The following is a 20,088-nucleotide window of genomic DNA, read 5'->3' as shown; positions in this document are numbered from 1 at the left end:
ACCAGGTTATGCTAATCTCGAATCTCAGAAGACTTTTACCCATCGACCAGTCAATAATCTTATTAAGTGCCTCCTCTCTTGGAAGCACTGTGGCAGAAATGCAACGAGCTTACATTCTGGTGGAGGAGACAACCACACTCTCTCTGACAGGTGATTCTTCTATTTTGGGGGGCCAGAACAGCAGCAGTGGGAGAGTGGGGGAGGGAGGAGTGGGAAGAAGACGCTGGCAGCCAATAGGCTCAGGAAAGGCCTCCTGTAAGAAGTTGATGCTTGAGCAGACTGAAGGAGACTAGGGATTGTGAGAAGATGGAGTGCTTTCTATGCACCGAGATCAGGAATAAAGCACTGATGTAGGCCAGTCTGACTGGGCCACAGAATGTTCCAAGGATAGTAAGATGTCATAAGACTAGAGAGGCTGGGGCCAGGCTGTCAAGGGCTTTCAGTGGCAAACAGAGGGATTTCTGTTGGGCCTTGAGGCCATGTCAGTTGCTCTGTCTGCTCCTAATTTCCATCCCCCTATCAGACAACAAGGCCAGTAGTTCAGGAGTGAGGTTTGTGTCAAGATGGAGGCCCCACTTGGCCTTACAGGAGTAATGAAAAACTCCTTATCCCTAGATTTGGTCTCTGCAGAGACTTGGCCTAGCCAGTGCCTATGAGGCCAGCCCCATGTGCTCTTGGGAAGTCAGTGATGCTTGTCATGAGCTTGAATTTACCCAGAGGGTTCAAGACCCTCCACCTTAATCCCCTCTATGAATCTGAGCCTGCCCTTCTGCCAGTGACTTAAGCAACCATGCTTGAGGCCTCTGTCCATTCCTGACTTCCCTTGCCTTATGCCTCAGATTTCCTCAGAGCCTCTTGAGGGCACTGGTGAGCTGTGCTTATAAAGGAATCTGATCCCTGTGTTGGAACCAATTCAAAACTGATATGTTCTTCTCTCAGGAAGCTCAGCCTCAAATGCCAGGGATTTCAGGGACCCTTGGAGGTTGATGAGGGATAGATTTGCAGTCTATGGTCCAGGGAGGAGGGCTTTCAAAATCCGTCCAATAGACTACTACATCCTTTGCCCATGTCTTTCTATTTGCTTCTCAGCTTAGAGTTTGAGTTTGAAGGTACTTAGAGATTATCTAGTTTATTCTCCTTATTTTACAATGAAGAAAACAGGCCCTTGAAAGGGAGATTGACTTGTCCAAGACCATACAGCTAGTTTGCAGCAGAATGGGAACTGTATCCCAGGTCTTTCATCTTCCAAAACAAGGTTCATGCCACTGTAGGAATATTTACTTGGAATAAGGCCAGCCTTTAAGGTTTCTAAAACACATTTTTTTTCACAACCTCCCTGTGAAGTATGTAGTAAAAATGTTATCCCCATCTTACAAATGAAGAAATTGAGATTCGGGTACTGTGATAAAAATTGGAGTTAGGTAAATACCTGTACTGGAATTCCAATCCACATTTTCTGATGGTGAGATTTTTAGCTCTCTTGCTACACCAATCCATGTTCAGGCACCTGGGGACATTTAGGCTGAAGAAGAGAAGGGACCACATACTTTCCTCAAGTATTTAATGGACTGCCATGTGGAGGAAGGAGTTGCTTGACCCTAGAGGGCTGACCTAGGACCTGCAAGTAAAATTGCAAAGAGGTAAACTGAGGCTGGATGTTGGAAACACTTTCCAATGATAAAAGCTGTCCCAAAGTGGAATGAGCTTCTTTGGGAGGTAGTGACTGCCCCCTCATTGGAAAGCTTCAATAAGGGGCTGGAAAGTCACTTGTTAGGCATATTCTAGGGATTTCTTTCAGATATAGGTTAGATTCAGTGGCTCCTGAGATCCCTGCTGACTATCAATTCTATAATTTTGAGTTACTGTGACTCAATGAGGACCATTTTTGTGTGGTATCCTTCACATACTTTGAGATTGTCACAACTAGTATACCTGACTCCACTCCCTGGGTGACAGTTACACCTGAAACTCTCAATTACATGCCATGGAAGTGATTGGATAGGCCCGTGGGCCAGGCTTTGATGAGCCATGGCCCTTCTCTGAAGCTATTGTGGCCCCAGATGAGAGGGATGTTGTTGTTTCCAGCTCACTCATATTTGGGTGAAGTCTTTCTCCCCTCCCCAACTCCATATATGTCTGTGCCTCACTGGGGAGAGCATGGGTCCAGCCTGGTCCTTTGTCAGTATCTGCCAATAGGCGTCTTTTGTAGAGACAAATGACACCCAAACGTTGGTGACTACAGAGACATTTTGCTGTCAGAGCCATCATTCTGGGAAATTATAGAGTATGGACTGAAAGTAAGATTATAGGCTTAAACAGCTTTCCCCCCTCCACAACAGCCTAAGCAATGTCCCAGTGTCCAGATGCTAAATTTGTTCCTGGTCATTAAAAAATGAAGTTAATGCTTTACAATTAAGAGTTCCAAAGCAGCCTTTAATTTAGATTCCATAAAACATTGAGTGGGGCCGCAGGGCAGGCAGTGAGCTGGTATTAAGATGTGACTGGAGGCTTTTAGAGACCAGCCATGAGTTCAGATGGGGTGCAGGGGCCATTGTAATTGCAAGTCATTAGCATGTGATGGGCAGGCACTCTCCTGAGACATGCAGCATGCCTCATTTCCATAGCAAATACCAGTGGCTGCCTGGCCAGCGGAGGTCACACGGAAGCTAAGATTCAGAATAAGCTAGACAAAGACTGGTTTCCCAAAGCAAAGGGTTTGTTCAAAGTCCATCTACCAGCCAGCAGGGCCCAGGCTTTGGTTTAGCCCTAGGCCTTGACCTGCAATGGGAGAATTGTTATTCCCCATGGTCTTACCTCAGTAGGCGTTGTTTCCATTGGGGCACATCTTTCCCCATCCAGTGCACTTCTCAACCATGGTGGATCTGTCAGTGCCTTAGAGGTCCTTCTCTGGTTCTTTTGATGTTTTGTGGTTAACAGTACTAAACACTGTTATCGTTATCCTCACTTGACTGGCCCATCTTTTTTCTTCTGGTCATCCTTGCCCTTGATGATGTATGTCTCTTAGAACTTCAGCTTCATCCTGTTTCTGGCCTCAGTTAGGTTACTTCATTTCACTTCCCTGTCTGTCCAGATGAAGTTGAATAAGATGATTTCTGATATCCAGTCTGGTTATAACTCTTGTGATTCTGTGGTCTTTTATATAAGTCCCCAGTGTAGCTCTTTGAATGCTCCGGAATCTGTGATATTCCATGAGTTGTAAATAACCAGGAGAATGTTGATAGACAAAAGGACTCTTATGTCAGGGAGCAGTTTGAGATGATTGAAATTGTAATCTAGCTGCATCTCCTCTTTGCCATCCATCCTAGGCCTACTTCATTGATCTTCTGTAGTGCCTGTCCAAGATGAACTGTCTCTGTGGGTTGTCCATTCATCTCCACATAACAATATGAATAATATGAGCCTCCATTTTAAGGAAGGGCCCTTGGGTCAGCTGTGTTCTCTCCTTAATTCCTCCTTGACCCACTTCTGACTTGTCATTTCTAAGCAGCCTTCATATCCTGGAAGCTGCTTTTTACCAACATGTTCCAGTAGTTTTATCATCCTAGAAAAACTCTTCTTCCCCTGCAGGCCCTTCCTCGGATTGGTTCTTTCCTCTTGGAACATTCATTTTTAAGAAAGGGACCCACAGGTCACACATATTCACACCTTCATTCCTTTCTAGGTCCAGCTTCAGACTTCTTTCTTCCCTGATCTCCTATGTGAGTACTTCCCTCCCCACCTCCTTCCCCATTTTTCAGCTCACTCTTTATGTGTAGTTTTCCTCCCTAAAAAGTAAACTCCCTGAGGATGGGAACTATCTTTTTTTAGCTTGTTTTAGTGTCCCTAGCACTTAGCACAGTGCCTGGCCACAAGCTAAACGCTTGTTGACTTGACAACATATAAATTCTTCATCCACTTGCTCTTCCTTGTGTGGATAGCTAAGCTAATACCTTTATTAGTTATAGTAGTTATAGATGTCAACGCATAAGTAAGGATAGCTCATACTTAGAATTGATCCTATTCTGCAGCTTGCTTGGGGAATTTGAGGTGCTCCAAAGTTATTTCCTTTACTAGTCTGCCATAATGACTGAAATTTGACCACTGCAGTATTGGGGATACAAGCATCATTTTTAAGGATATTGAAATCCAATTGGAAGAAAATATGTACACCAAAACTGGGTAAGATAAGCGCAAATAAGAGAGCATTCTGGGCTCATATCAGGGAGTGGGGAACAAAAGTCTTAAGCTTGGCCTAGAAAGGAATGGAGTGAAGGCTGGCCTGTGGGCCCCTTTCTTAAAAATGAATGTTCCAAGTGGAAAAAATATAATTGTTATATAATTAATATTTAGTGATCCTATCCTATGCCAAATTCTTTAGCAGTCTGTCCCCTCTATCATCCCTATTCTCTTCTTGTCTACTGGCTGCTTCCCTATGGCCTACAAACATGTACAACTTTCACATCCTCAAGGAATGATCCATCCATCCCCACTAACGGTGCCCATACCTCTTCTCCCTTTTGTGTCTAAACTCTTTGAGGCCATCTAAAATAGATGCCACTACCTCCTTTCCTCTCACTCTCTTAACTCTGTATGGTCTAGCTTTTGGCCTTTCCATTCAACTGAAATTGCTTGCTCTAGAGTTACCTATGATTTCTTAGTTGCCAAATTTAATGCCAATTTTTTCAGTGACCTTTCTAAAGCTTTTGGCATTGCTGATCATATTTTTTTCTCAAGAATCTCTTCCCTCTAGGTTTCTATGACCCTTCTCATCTCCTCCTCCTGGCTTCCTTAGCTCTCTATGAGTCTTAGTTAAAATACTATCTTCCACAGGAAATCTTCCCCAATCTCCCTCACTGCTAATACTTTCAATCTCTTGGCTATCTGCACTTCATTCTGTCCATATCTTGTTGTGAAGTAGCCTCCAAAAGACCAAAGATGGAAAAATTACCCCGTCTGCATTTTTAGGGGACAGACCTGGTTTCCCTTCCCTCCAGCTGTTTAATCAGATAACAAGCTGGTTTCTGTTTAGCTTGAGGGGGGGGCAGGAGACAAAAGAGGAATTTCAGGAATATCAAAGGGTCAATGAACTAACATTTGGCTAAGTGAAGATAAACACTCCTTGGATAATAGCCCTATCATAAATCTAAGAATTGCCCCCCCCCCCATTCCTGTGTTAAGGTTTGTTTGTTAGATAAGAACTCTGCAATGTATATAATCTGGTCTTTAATGTCAACCCAATGCAGTTTTCCATTAGGGAATTCTGCCCCAGCTGGTAGATTCTTTATTTCTCTCTTTTATTAATAAATGATGGTTCAAATAACTGAAATTCTAAGTGTTTGAACTCATTTGTGAAATGTCCCACTTCAGTTGGAGCCCCACAGGGAGATCCCGAGCCCCAGGACAAGGAGGTAAGGACTTTGGAGAGGGCTGCTATAAGAGTGTGTGTGTGTGCTTGCTTGGGGAAGAGTTCTCTAGGCCTGTGGCTGGGGTTCAGCTTTTGCTAAGCCCGGGCCTGTGAAGGAGACTTGAACCCTCATCCCCTTTGGGGGTGTTTCTGAGTGTGGACTTGGAGAGTATGCAGTATCCAACTCCCGTGAGGGATTGGGTTAGAAATCCGAGGAAGTGAATGGTGTCCTCTCCAGAGCCCGCTCCTGGTCCTGGTATTTGAGATTTCAGACAAAATTTAGGCTGGTTTTTGGAACCATCTGTCCTGTTCTGTTCTGTTCTGCTCTGGTAAGTTAGCTCTGTTTCTCTAGAATTCTGTTTTGTTTTGCCCCATGGCCTGTTTTAGTCTAGTCTGCCTGCTTGAAGGCTTGATCTTCAAATTCTGTTTGGACCCCTAGCTACTCTAGAAGTCTGCCTGCTTGAAGGTTCGGTCCTGAAGTTCTGTTTGGGCCCCAGAGTCCTGTTGGCCATGGAGTTCTGTTCTGTTCTGTAAATCCGGATTCAGTAGAGGCTGTTGTTGGGTTGCTGGACGCAGCTTAGTCCCACAGTCAGGTCACTAAAGAGACCTCTTTAAGTGACTTCGGGGAACCTTCAGGTTCAAAGGTGTATGAATGTGTGAAAGAGTGTGTCCTATAGGTCTCTGTTGAGTCTTTGTTGTTTTTGTATGGCTAAATTAAACAAAGAAAGAGGCAAAAGAGTTTAAGATGCAGAGGGGAATTTCTTTTGTAGTGGCTGTTCCTTGATCCCTCCAACTGCATCCCAATGGGGCAGACTATGGGGGAAGGGCTGGGCTGTGTCCCAGGACAAGCTCCTAAGCAGGAGAGAGAGTCTGAATAGGAGGGGATTTACAAGTCCCTTCCTTGAGAAAATCAGCCAGCCTCAGGAAAGCTCACCTCCAACCCTATTGGGAGCATAGTTTTGTCCAGATAGTATAAGAGCATTTTGTTAGAAATCATAATAAAAAAGAGCCAGTTTTTGATAGATCAGTTCAAAGAGAGCTAGGGAACAAGAAAGTCAGCTCAGACAATCAGATGGATTAGCTCATCACAGCTTCCCCAAGTATGCTAAAACTGTTTTAATGAATTTTCCCCCGCAAATATTTTTTTCTTAAGAATGGATCCTAGGGAAAGGTGGTGGGAGGGGGGGTGGGGAGGAAAAGAAAATGATCTTTGTTTCCAGTGAAAAATGTTTGGAAATGAACAAATAAAATAATGTTTAAAATTAAAAATAAAATAAAATAAAATAAAATAGCTAACTTAAAAAAAAGGGATGGATCCTAAAACACCTATTTTTTCCTTTCAAAGCATGTTTGTCACAGCATTGTATGTTACTGTATATCTTTGTCTTTGTCACAGTCTCATCTTTATGTAAAAAGGGGGGAGTTGCAAGCTTGAACTTTCCACTGTCAAAAATCCTCAGCAGAGGACAAAAGCAAATATCTGTTCAATGATATTTCCCTCTTTATTCTTTTTGATGGGCCCCCAGAGGAGCGAAAGAGAGAAATTCAGAGCAGAAAAGGGAGGTTCTTACTCCACAGTTAGCAATTTTCATTTAAAATTAACTCTCAACTTGGGAGGATTGCTAATGATTTTGATATGGTACAAATGTAATGTATTGTGGTTACTGTTTGTCAGTTAAATGTGAAATGTTAGCCAGATCTTATTGAGCACAAAAACTCATGGTTAGAGGTTTGTTTTGTTAACCCTTGCAATGCATAATGGTTTCAGTGAATTTGAGAATTGTCTAAATGTGATTGATAGCCAGCCTGACACAGAGAGGAATGTTTATTCTATATGGACAGAAATTGTACTGGCTACTTTGTAGATGTAAAAGTCATTCAGAAGAAGTTGTTATGTTGTTGAGGAGAACTTATTCTAGAATTTAAAATTGGGAATCTTTCAAATCAGATTTATTTTAATGTATGTGCTGTCAGAAGTAGCAATAAGAAATCATATGACACACAAGAAGTTTTTAAAGTGGTTAATCTGTGCATGGGATTTAATAATGTAAGTGTTAAAAATTTTGGTATTTTGCAAAAGAGAATTTCTAAACAGTGTTGTCTTTGACTAAGGTTATATGAATTGTTTTTTTAAAAAATGTGCACAATATATAGGAAGGAATTTGTAATCTAGAGATGAACATGTATTCAGATACCAAATGCTGGAAATTAGTAATGCTGAGTGAATGCAAAATATGTATGCATTTCTATTATGAAGAGAATTAAGTTTTCCACCTAAATAGGTTAAGAGTATATGATATACAAACTGTATGTCCTTAACAAGACAAATTTAACCAGCCCTGAAATCAAGAAAGGCTTGTCATGAGGATTAAATACAATTCCATGTAGTGTCTTTCCTCTACTTAAAATAATGGTAAAGAGGGGAAGCCAGAGGAAATAATGAAGTAGTCCCAATAAGAGAAGATAATTAAATTGAAGTAGATAAAGCAGATCTATCCCTTCCTACATTTTTTTTAGGAAACAGACCCAGTCCCCTCCCCCTCCCCCTCAGGAGGTCAAGCAGCTTTTGCAGGCCACAGAATGGACTCTAAATAGCCAAAGGATGAAAATTAGGAAGGTCGGGAAACAAAAGGAGCTTCAAATATATCAAAGAGGTCAGGCTGGCATGCCAGGTAACATGTAGCTAACTAGGGAAAAGTGATTAAGTACATGTGAAAGTAACCAATCCCTGAATAACCTGAGGATTGTCCACTCATCACTGACCTCACATAACTATGTTTGCGATAAAGTTTGTTTGATTGTCAAATAAGTACCTATAGGTGAAAGGAAATAACTTTATATCTTATAACCTATCTATATAAGTTAATAATTGAATTTTGGGGTGTCTGGATTTGTTTTATGAAGTGCTCCACTTCAACAAGAGTAATGAATAGAGATACTAACTGATACTATGAATTCTAGTATGAAATAGATCTAATTGTAATAATGTTGATGGAATTTAATCAGGAATGTAGCAATGTTTTGAGCTAAAAGAAAAATAAACTGGAGGTTCTATTCTACTTTAAACCGGTTTGAGAGAAGTACAGGTAAATGCTTTGCACTTCAGTTTGGTTACACTGAAACATTGCTAAAGGACTTAATCAGAGTTATCTGGAAGTGTGGAGTTCAAACTGAAATCCACTGAGAGTAAATTATTATGAAAGGGGTTTGATACATTCAAACTTTTACATTATAATAAGCTCACTGGTTAAAGAAGGATGGGACAAGGTTGCTAAGTAATAAAATCTAAATCAAGCCAGCCAGCCTTAGGATAAATTGCTCAGAAGATATTAACCCCTTCCTTGCACACAGGAAGGAGAAAGAAGTGCTTATAATTGTTCCACACTGATATTTAGGGACTGAAATAGGGATCTCAAAAGGTTGACAATCACTGTGTGATAGAATTTAAAGATGAGTATATTTTAATTGTATATTTTGGAGGTTTTAAGGTGCTCAAGCAAGCAAATATTGCCAGCCCTGTCTGACCAAAAAGCTTGTTTGAAGCTGTGGAATCTTAATGTAAACATTCCAGGTCCAGAGTGATAAAATGAGTTGAGTGATATGTAATTGATAAGTCACCTCACATGAGTTTGGGAATTTGTTGGCTGATATTTTGATTACATTTTGATCTGTATAAGGATATATGTTGCAAACAGTAGCCAAAGAGTGGGTAGGAAGTTAAAAATGGCATATATGTGAAAAATGCTTGCTCAGACTTTTATGATTGTTTTGTGAGTTGCTGCTGAAATGTATGTTTAAGTATTCTTTGGATGTAAACAAAATACTCAGTGGTTACCTCAGTTTACCAATTTGTACTATGAACTGAAATTTATAATGGATGAGCACTATGCTAAAGATAGTGTTTCAATGATGTAATCCTTTAAATCAGAATTCGTTTGCATTACCGATTAGCAATTGAAGTGATACCACCAGTAGTTTGTTTGACTTGAGTTAGTCAGAGAAGGTGGGATGGTGTGTTGGATTTGAATTTGGAAGGAAGGGACTTTGACCTAAAGTCCATAAAGCCTTAGTATGTGGGTTTGTAAAGGAAGAATGGAAGTTGTGTTCTGCTTTTTAAGCAGAGGGGTTTTGAAGGAAGAAAGAGAGAGAAAGAGACAGAGAGGGAGAGAGAAGGTGAAAGAAAACAGATAGATGTTCTGCTCTCATAACTGAATCCCTGACCTAGGGATAATCTCTAAAATTAATGTATGTGTTGTGGGAACTTCACACATGATTCTTTAATTTCTCTGGACAGTTGCCCTGCATTCCTGTATGGCCTTGTCTTAGTCTTTCAGAGGGCCTAGGTCCAAGAGATGATACAGCTCTGATTTATATTACTTTGGAGCTACTCAATTCAACACTCATGTTCTTTATTCCAGGTTTTGTGGCTAAAGTGTGATATCTAAATTATTGACAAAATACACAAGACTAATTGAGTGATCAGCCTTGTAAGGATATAAAAGGCTTGTTTGAGGGTATGGAGATTTGTTTCTGGACTGCTGATAAGCAGAATTTCTCTCAGCTGAAATGCGTGATACTTGTCTTTTAAAGCAAAAGAAGGCTTCTGGGATTTAATGGTGATAAAGTACACCAAGGACAGAGAATGTCCTGGAATGGTTACAGAGGCATGTTCTGGGTTCACCTAGGATTGGACCTTTTCTGACCATCTAGGCTATTAATTATCTGCATATGAAACCACTCACTGTGTCCTTTGGGACCTGAGGACATATTTTCCTTAGTAACAATATCCCACGATCAACACATAATGCAAATTGTGAAATTAAAGTTTCCATTTCCTCAAACAACCCTGATAATTGGGAATTCTCAAATTTTTAGGAACATACTTTGAGAAGTAGGTGAAGTTTATTCATAGATGGCTTGTATTTGCAGCCTTAATTTACCACAGTTGAAGTTTGGATCTTGAGCTTGGAAATAGAACTCAAAGCTTTCTTGAATTTCTCCCAGAATCTGAGGTAAAGGAATATATCTGTAAGATATTGTTACTCAAGTGTTTATAGATGTTTATAGTTAATGTGCACTTTGCAAAAGGATATTTTTTAACAGAGACATCACATACCAGCTCTGCAAACAACTCAGGAATCTGATTTCCTAAAGGGATCCTGACAGAAGATGATTTCTGAAGATGAAGTCTGTTGTCTAAGATACCCAAATGCAAATGTGTGATGCCAATTATTGTTGTACTAATTTTCTGTTTCTATCTGGTGTTTTAGTGTTTGCTCCAGTCCTGGTTTTTACACTTCTATCTTAGGGCCTGACTCTCCCCCTTGTGACCTGTCTGACAATCGGGGGAAGCAGTGTCTGGACACCCTTCAGATCTCTAAGCAGGTCTCCACCAACCTGGGACCCTGGCATTCACTGAGGACATGCCCCTAAAGACCCTGGGTCTGCAGCCTTTCTCTCCCTGTTCAAGTTTTTACTACTCCCCTCTGGGATATGTATTTGTATGCATTTGTAACCCCGGCAACCATTCCAGCCTGAAAGCTCTGGACATTGCCAATACCTCTTTCCTGACCATAGGCAGGGACAGCTCTACACCCATTCTCAGCTCTGAAGAAGCTACAGAAGACTTGGACCTTCGCCCTTTTCCCCTTAGATATTTGAGAGGGGAGGGGATAGGATGGCTGAGGGCACTGAACCAGGAGGGGTTCCTCACTGCTGGTGCACAGATATCCAGAGCGGGTCTGAGATTCTGGCCCTCCTGGAGGCGTGTGGTTCCCCTATGGATGGCTGGGCCTGCCAGATGGCAGGACTCACTTACCAGAACCAGTGGGGAGACAGCTAGCAAAATGAATACATGACACCACACATAGGAGAGGCACAAAACTGAGTGATATGCTGGACAGAGACTTTGTCTTTCATAATATGCACTGAATATGCAAAGACATCACTTAAAGATGTGAAACATGTGTGCAGGTTAATCAAAAGGGGGGACCGAAGGAACCAGGGGACACCCGGTTAAGAGAGCTGGAGACAGTGGGAGGTAGACGTTACAGAAATCAAGCCAGGGGAAAATGGGTACAGGTGTCTTTTAGTCCTGGTAGACACTTTTTCAGGTTGGGTAGAAGCATATCCAACAAAACATGAAACTGCCTCAGTGGTAGTTAAGAAATTAATATCAGAGATCATTCCTGAGTATGGGCTCCCACTGGGAATAGGCTCAGATAATGGGCCTGCTTTTGTAGCTAGGGTGACTCAGCAATTGGAAGGAGACCCTGACAAAATTGGTCCTAGAGTCTGGCGAGAACTGGGCACGACTCCTCCTCTTTGCCCTCCTGAGGACCCAGTGCATACCATATGTACAAGGTATTACTTTTGAGATTTTTGGAAATTAGTCTACCCTTTCAGGTAATTCAATACCGATGGGTAATCAGTAGGACAAAGGATGGGAAGGAATGAAACCCCCCAAATCCTTTTTGATTTGTGTGATTTACTTGGGAGTGAATGGACAGATCCCTCAGACTCTTTCATGCGCAACCCCATCAGGGACTCTGTATCTATCAGAAGCTCCTGTCTATGCTTGCCCATCTACAGGGCCACCGTCATGCAAATCAGGGAGAGAATTCTATTGTGCAGCCTGGGGATGTGGAACTATTGCCCCGTGGTGACAGGAGGACCCGGATAGATATCATACTACAAAGGGGAAGAAGCAGGGTCTGGGCTGTCCCTCTTGATTTCAGGAATCCCCTTTCCCTGATTATTAAAAACCCAGAGGATAAAGGATGGTTACTAGGCCGGACGTGGGAACTTAGGCTGGATGTGGGAGGCCAGGACCCAGGAACAGAATTTACAGAGCAACAAATAGCTGTCCTCACAGAGAGCAATCCCTCCTCACTATACTCACAACTGTCTTTTTAGACCTGTTTGCCCCAGTCCTAGACAGTCCTAGACATTAGAAATGTCTGTTAATTTCCTGGAAAAATCACTGTCCTCCCTGACAGAAATGGTTCTCCAAAAGAGACGGGGACTCAACATCCTTTTCTTTTAGCAGGGGGGACTCTACGTGTTATTGGGAGAATCCTGTTGTTTTTAAGCTTTTGGCCTTAAGATCATATTATTCTCCTCTGTCTGATGAGTCAAGGATTTGACTCCCCCCCCAACAGAAAAAGTAGTGAAGTAGCCCCCAAAAGACCAAAGGTGGAAAAATTACCCCATCTGCATTTTTAGGGGACAGACCTGGTTTCCCTTCCCTCCAGCTGTTTAATCAGATAACAAGCTGGTTTCTGCTTAGCTTGGGGGGGGGGCAGGAGACAAAAGAGGAATTTCAGGAATATCAAAGGGCCAGTGAACTAACATTTGGCTAAGTGAAGATAAACACTCCTTAGATAATAGCCCCGTCATAAATCTAAGAATTGCCCCCCCCCATTCCTGTGTTAAGGTTTGTTTGTTAGATAAGAACTCTGCAATGTTTATAATCTGGTCTTTAATGTCAACCCAATGCAGTTTTCCATTAGGGAATTCTGCCCCAGCTGGTAGATTCTTTATTTCTCTCTTTTATTAATAAATTATGGTTCCAATCATCAATATTCTAGGTGTTTGAACTCATTTGTGAAGTGTCCCACTTCAGTTGCATGTTGGCTCTCCCATTAGACTGGGAATCGTATCCCTAGTTCTTAGACTGATGCCTAGCATAGAACAGGTGCTTAATACATGCTGATTGGCTTATCGACTGACTGATTAGTATGTAATTACAATAATATGGATTGCTCCATTAGGTAAGTCCTCTGTTAGCCTTGGGAAGGCTACTTCATTAAACTTTGTTCATGTGTTAATAACTGATCTCATTCCTCCTAACTGTACAGATTTGTGATGAAATATGGATGGCCTAAGGTTGTCAATTCAGTTCTTCTTTGTCTTTGAGCCTTCCCTCATGCTATTCTCTCTAACTGGAAATCAACCCCTCTTCCCTCTCCCCATCTCCCACTCCATGGCTGTTGAAGCACGGCCTTTTAGGAATCAAAGCTGGTGCCTAATTCTCCATTTCTCTCAAAAAGTAACTTCTCTCTTTTTTTCTCCCAATTTTATTTTTTTATTCTTAATTTAAGAATAAAACAAAATTGTTACACAACAAAATTAACATCTTTGTATACAAAGTGTAATAGCAAAAAGAGGATTTTATGTGAAAGTATGAATCTCTGTTATGTATTTTAGGATGTCCAGATGGCTTTTCTTTTTAAGTATATGATCAACTCAACGTGTAACTTTTTCAAAGCTCTCTGACTGCTCTGTGATTCCTTCTGGCCTTGTGAAAGCAACTTCTCCTTCCTCAGAGGCCTTATACCACTGTGCCCAGACTACTCTCTTTTTTTCCATTTGAATTAGTTTATTTAGTCAATTTAGAACATTATTCCTTGGTTACAATAATCACATTCAGACTACTTACTCTCTTATTTGCACTTATTTCACCCAGTTTTTGGTGTACAACTTTTCTTCCAATTAGATTGCAATTTCCTTAAATGTGATGTTTTTCCCCAACACTGCAGGCACAATGTCTGGTATCAAGAGGCTACTTCAGAAATAATTATGAAATTGAATTTGTTGGAGTGAAATTCTGGTACTCAGCGGACTTCTATTGTGAAGTAACCAATCAATCATTTTATCAAACACATTTTTTAGACATCTCAATTAAATGTCTGCTCTGTGCCAGTCACTATGCTAGATTCTGAGGCTACAAAGAGGAAACAATTTCTGCTCTCAAGGACTTTATATTCCCTCAAATGGACATAACTAGGATTCTGTCTAAATGGGTTATCCTAGTAGTGTACTTGGATAGTGGGGACATGAGACTTCTAGCTCCTTGGAAGTGCAAGAAAAGCACACAAAAAAAAGGAGTAGATGGGTACCAAGGACCAACTTGGCTTTCTTTACAGTTTTGCTCAAGACTTGCTTTGTTTTAGCAGGGCACCTAGGTGGCACAGTGCCATGCCTGGCATCAGGAAGACTCATCTTGAGTTCAAATCTGGCCTCAAGACATTGGCTGTGTGACCCTGGGCAAATCACTTCTTGTTTGCCTCAATTTCCTCGTGTGTAAAATGACCTGGAGAAGAAAATGGCAAATCTCTCTAGTATCTTTGCCAAGAAAACTCCAAATGGGGTCACTGAGAATCATAGAGGACTGAAAATGACTCGAGTACAACTGTCTTAGCATAATAATAAGTAATCTGTACTTCTCTTGAGCTCCTTTATGCTTTTCTTTTCTTTTTTTTTTAATAACCCTTACCTTCCGTCTTGGAGTCAATACTGAGTATTGGCTCCAAGGCAGAAGAGTGGTAAGGGCTAGTCAATGGGGGTCAAGTGACTTGCCCAGGGTCACACAGCTGGGAAGTGTCTGAGGCCAGATTTGAACCTAGGACCTCCCCTCTCTAGGGCTGGCTCTTAATCCACTGAGCTACCCAGCTGCCCCCTCCTTTATGCTTTTCAAAGGACATTTCTACCCATTATCTCACTTGACCCTCATAATACCTCTGTGAGATTGATGAAGATGGCTTATTATCCCTATATATTGACAGATAAATCAATCAGTCTTCATGAAGCACCTATTATGTGCCCTAGGCACTGTGCTAAGCCCTGGGTATACAAAAAGACTAGATATATAGTCCCTGCCCCTAAGGAGCTTCCAATCCAATGGAGAAGAGATGTGGATGAATACATCCAAAGCAAGTTATGTACAAGAGAAATAAGAAATAAGTGAGAGGAGTGACACTAGAATCCAGAGGGGCTGGAGAAGGTTTTCTAGAAAAGATGGAATTTTAATTGGAACTTGAAGGAAATCAAGGAAGTCAGTAGGCATAGTTGGGGAAGGTGGCATTCTAGGCACGAGGGACAGCCAGAGAATGTTCCTAGAGCTGAGCAATGGAGTGTATTGTTCATGGAGCAGCCAGGAAGACAGTGTGGATGGATTAAATAGTATATGGTGGGGAGTAATGTGTAAGGAGAATGGAAAGGTTGGAAAGGTTTAATTTAGAAAGGGCACTGAATGCCAAACGAGGCATTTTGTTTTTGATCCTGGAGGCAATTTGTAGCAACTGGCGTTTATTGAGGGGAGGGTGGTGTGATTGGACCTGTACTTTAGGAAAATCACTTTAGTGGCTAAATTGAAGATGGATTGGTATAGTGCAGTATTGGTGAAGATTTTCAAGTTCTCATGCCCAAACTGCAACTTTAAGCTGCCTGTTAGCCCCACCCCCTGTATTACCCCAGAGAATAGAGGGAGCAAGTGCTCACTTTTGGAGGCTAGACAGAGAGATGGGGCATGCAAAAAATGTCCTTGGGTGCTGGAAAGAGGGGAAATGGAGCAGCCTGCCCCCCAGGCTGGGCCTGCATGCCAATACTTTGCCGGTGTTGGTATAGAGAGAGACTTGAGGCAGGCAGACCTACCAACAGGTTGTTATAAATATCTAGGAGGGCTCACACTGGGGGATGTTAGAGTCAGAGGAGAGAAGGGCTCAGAAAGCTAACATGACTTTTTAATACTCTGTCCACTATAGCACCTGATTGTCTCAAGGTTGCCTCTTCTTATTCTACCTACTCAAATCTTATCCATCCTTCAAGGCCTAGCTCAAATTCCTCTTCCTCTTTAAAAAGCATTCCTTGACTAACCCTAGCCCATAGTGGCCCCCCTCTAGCCTTTTCTGTGTCCCACTCATGGAACTTCATTTGTAGGACCCTATGTTTGCCTAGGGTCCATTTCCTTTTTGTCTTTGTATGCCTAGAACCTGGCCTACAGTAGGATAAATGATTTGCCCACTATCATATGGTAAGTGACAGTGCTGGTACTAAAATGCCAGTCTTCTGAACCCAAGTCCAGTGTAGCAATTTGAAGAAATATCAGCATACCTGAGAAGTATAGATGTATATCGCCACGACACTAGGCTTTTCCCAGGCCCATTGCAGGATGTGATGGTGTTTGAAGCCCAGCATTGGTCTAAACACTTTCCCTACTGAGCATGTTCTCCTACAGAAAGTGATAATTCATTTGGACTAATCAGATTAGTTATACTTGTTAGTTCCCTTTTCATTAAGCCCAATGTAATAACTGCCATTCGAACAAAGGGGAGGCTGTAAGGTACTGTCATAATGAGTGTGACAGCAGGAAGGGGGAAAAATCACCTTCTCTTGGGAAGCCAGCTGGTAACACTTAGGAAGGATGAACTCCTATGGCAGGGTCCAGGGCCTGATTACCTGGCAGAAAGAAATTTCTAAATCAATATCCTCTTGGTATATAAGACCACCCATTGCCAGGCATCCAGAATTGTGTATTGCCATTGGACTTTGATGACTCTGGGAGAGAGTGACTGTGTCTTTCTGCCTCACTTCAATCGAATTCAGGCACAAATCAAGACATTGCCCCATGATGTCATTGGTCCTCTTTGAAAATGTGGGACGAGCAACAACAACCAGAAGACCTTCTTGAGAATGTCACCCTAATCTTGTTTCTCTTTGAGGTGGCATGGTGGGATGAGAAGAACACTGGACAACTATTTACTATCTCTGACTCTGGGCAAGTCATTTCGTTCCTTCCCCCATTCTTTTTTGTCTTGAGTTTCCTCATGTGTCCAGTATTCTGTTTTCTCAGGTCCTTTCCAGTTCTAGGTTGCAGAGCAGATGTGGTTGATGCTTGCTGGTAGAGGGAGTTTTCTTAGTGGGAGTTCCTAACCTCATCAAATTATAAGGTCCATCCACATCCCATTCACCATGCTAGCACTGACCATTCTCTCTTACCTGCTTCCTTTGCCTACTTCAGTGATGGTGAACCTTTTAGAGACTGAGTGCCATGTCCCCCCAAGACCATTTTCCATGTTCTTCCTCCCACTGAGTGCCAGGCGTACCCTGGCCCCCACTTACCTTACATAGGGGAGGGAAGAAGTGCTCCCATTGGACTGCTGGGTGGAGGGGTGGGTGAAGTGAGAAATGTCCTTAGTTAGTGTAGAGAGAGGAGGGGAGTGGCCTGAGGGCTCTGTTCCCCTCTAGCTCTACCACCTGTGAGCCACCCATCTTACCCCCTGTGGGCTCCCATTGGGCTGCTGGGTAGAAGGGCAGGTGATATGAAAAAATGTCTTCAGGTGCAGTGGAGAGGGGGAAGCGAGCTGCTCCACCCAAGTCCCTCTGCTTTTCTAGTAAGGAATTTGGGGAGATGACTGTGTGTCCACAGAGAGTGTTCTGTGTGCCATCTTTGGCACCCATGCCATAGGTTAGCCATCACTGTCCTACTTCTTTCATTGATTTAATTTTTCTCCTCTTTAATGAAGGGGAAAGTTCAAACCCAACACGTTCTCCTGCACAACTGACCTTCTCACCAGATTCTAGGAGAGGATCTATTTAAATACACAGAACATACAGAGCTGGTGACCAAGTCAGGGCTTAGAACATGTTGTTAACATGGACAATGGTGGCATTTGCACACAATGTGCTTTGCTACTATCCATTGCTCCAGACCAAATCCCAAAGTATACCAGTTATCTCACAAACGAAGAGAGTGAGTAAAATTTGTAGCAAATTTATCCCCACTACTGGAAACTCACTTTGAAGTATGGCAGGGTCACATAGCTAGGACGTGTCTGAAGCATCATCTTTGTTGGTAGTTAAAGAATGGAAGGAATGGAACAATTATATAGAGCCTACTGTGTGCCAGTCACTGTGCCAAGTGCTTTACAAATATTTTCTCATTTAATCCTCATAGTAACTTTATGAGTTTATGTTCTATGGCCCATATTTTTCAATGGAGGAAACTGGGGGCTGACAGAATTGAAGTGACTTGCCTAGGGTCTGTGACCCTAGTGAGTGTCTAAGGCTAGATTTGAACTTATGTCTCCCTTACTCTTGATCCAGGGTTCTATCCACCACATAGCCTAGCAGCTTCATGTAGTTGATAGATGGCCCATTTTATGAATCCCTTACTGAAATGAAGTTTGTCACACACACCATAGGAAATGCTAAGTAGGATCCCTTTCCTACCTCTGGGTCTTTGCCACCTTTCACTATACCAAGAGTGTTTTCTATCCAGGAAGCATATTCCCCAGTATCAACCAGAAGGCTTACCCTTGGAGCAGCTAGGCAGTTCAGAGGTAGCAAGGTCTGGAGATGGAAGGTCCTGGGGTCAACTTTGACCTCAGACATTTCCTAGCTATGTGACCCTGGGAAAATCACTTAATCCTAAGTGCCTAGCCCTTACCATTCTTCTGTGTTGGAACCAATACTTAGTATCAATTCTAAGACAGAAGGTATGGGTTAAAAAAAGTCTTACCCTTCTATCAAGGACCCAACTCAGGTGCCATGTCCCCCAAAAAGAGACCATCAAGTCCCCCCCTCATTTTAAAAATGAGGAAACAAGGTCAGTGAGAAAGTGACTTGACTAAGTTCACATACAGGATCCTAGATGTAGACCTGGAAGGAACCTCACAGCTGCCTAATCCAATCTTTTCATTTTGAAAGAAGCCCAGAGAGCTGAAGGAACATCCCAGATCCCATTAGTTTTAAGTGGCAGAGTCATGATTCAGTATTTTTTCTACCAGACTGTGCCTGGGGTAGTCCTGGCTATTTTTCCTTTCGATGCTCTTCGAAGGATGTTCCTCCTTTCAATAAAACCTCTCCAGAGGAACGGAGAAGACTCTGATGCCTCTTCCTCCAAGCTTCATTTCTCCCATGCCCTTTCTCTCCAACAAGGGACATAGAACATATTGCCAATGAGATATTTGGAACCACATACCTTAAAGGCCATTTCTGTTAAAGGCAAGGTTATGATCACCTCCATGAGAAGTTGGTTGATGGGGAAAGAAGTGTATGGTGAGTTATACACATGATGTATGCCACTCCTGATAAAAACATTTGTAACTGAAACCAAGAACTCAGCCAGTCAGTGACAGAAACAGCTATCATCTCCCAAGGTTTACAACACCCCTATGTAATGATAGGCAAGGCAAGTAACATACCCCCATTCTATAGCTGGGCAAATTGAGACTTACAGAGAGGAAATAACTTTCCCAAGGTCAGACCCAAGATTCAAATTCCCTTATATGACACATGGGCAGCTGGCTGGCTCAGTGGATAAAATGCCAGACCTGGAGTAAAGAAGACTCATCTTCCTGAGTTCAAATCTGACCTCAGACATTTATTTGCTGTATGACCCTGGGCAAGTCACTTAACTTTGTTTGCCTCACTTTCCTCATTTGTAAAGTGATCTGGAGAAGGAAATGGCAAACCATTCCAGCATCTCTGCCAAGAAAACCCCAAATGGGAACATGACTGAAAATGATTGAGCAACAAATATCATACATGAGCATAGATTTAGAACTGGAAAAGACCTCAGCAGTAGAACTAATTGGCCTCTAAGGTCCCCTTCAGCTCTAAGATCTCTGATTTTATGAAAGATCATAAAGTCTGATTCCTTCAACTTATAAATGAGGAAATTGAGACCTAGGGGAATGAAATGACCTTCCCAAGGTTACATAGATAGCAAATGGCAGAGCTGGGATGTGAACTCAGGTCCTCTGACTTCTGTGCCTTATGTTCTTCCCACTTCAAGGAGCCATTGTCTTAGGTTGGCCTTGAGCTTATAGCATAAATTACTTAATGTAGATTGTAAAGACAAAAGAGACTTTAGGAAATCAAATGTCTAAGCTGGAAGGGAT

The 20,088-nt window shown here is 42.2% G+C and overlaps 1 long non-coding RNA gene across 1 annotated transcript in view; it reads right to left on the bottom strand.

Annotated features, from left to right (window-relative positions):
- Positions 1–307: 307 nt before the first annotated feature.
- LOC103092071 (uncharacterized) overlaps positions 308–20,088 on the bottom strand; it is a 129,897-nt gene continuing 110,116 nt past the window's right edge. The window contains exon 9 of the long non-coding RNA XR_008914762.1: positions 308–1,618. This is a non-coding gene — a long non-coding RNA (uncharacterized LOC103092071). The remainder of the gene's footprint in view (positions 1,619–20,088) is intronic.

The sequence above is a fragment of the Monodelphis domestica genome, chromosome X (genome assembly GCF_027887165.1).
Source record: "Monodelphis domestica isolate mMonDom1 chromosome X, mMonDom1.pri, whole genome shotgun sequence".
Lineage (NCBI taxonomy): Eukaryota > Metazoa > Chordata > Mammalia > Didelphimorphia > Didelphidae > Monodelphis > Monodelphis domestica.
The sequence above is the reverse complement of the archived record's forward strand: the minus strand, read 5'-3'. Positions and strand labels throughout refer to the sequence as shown.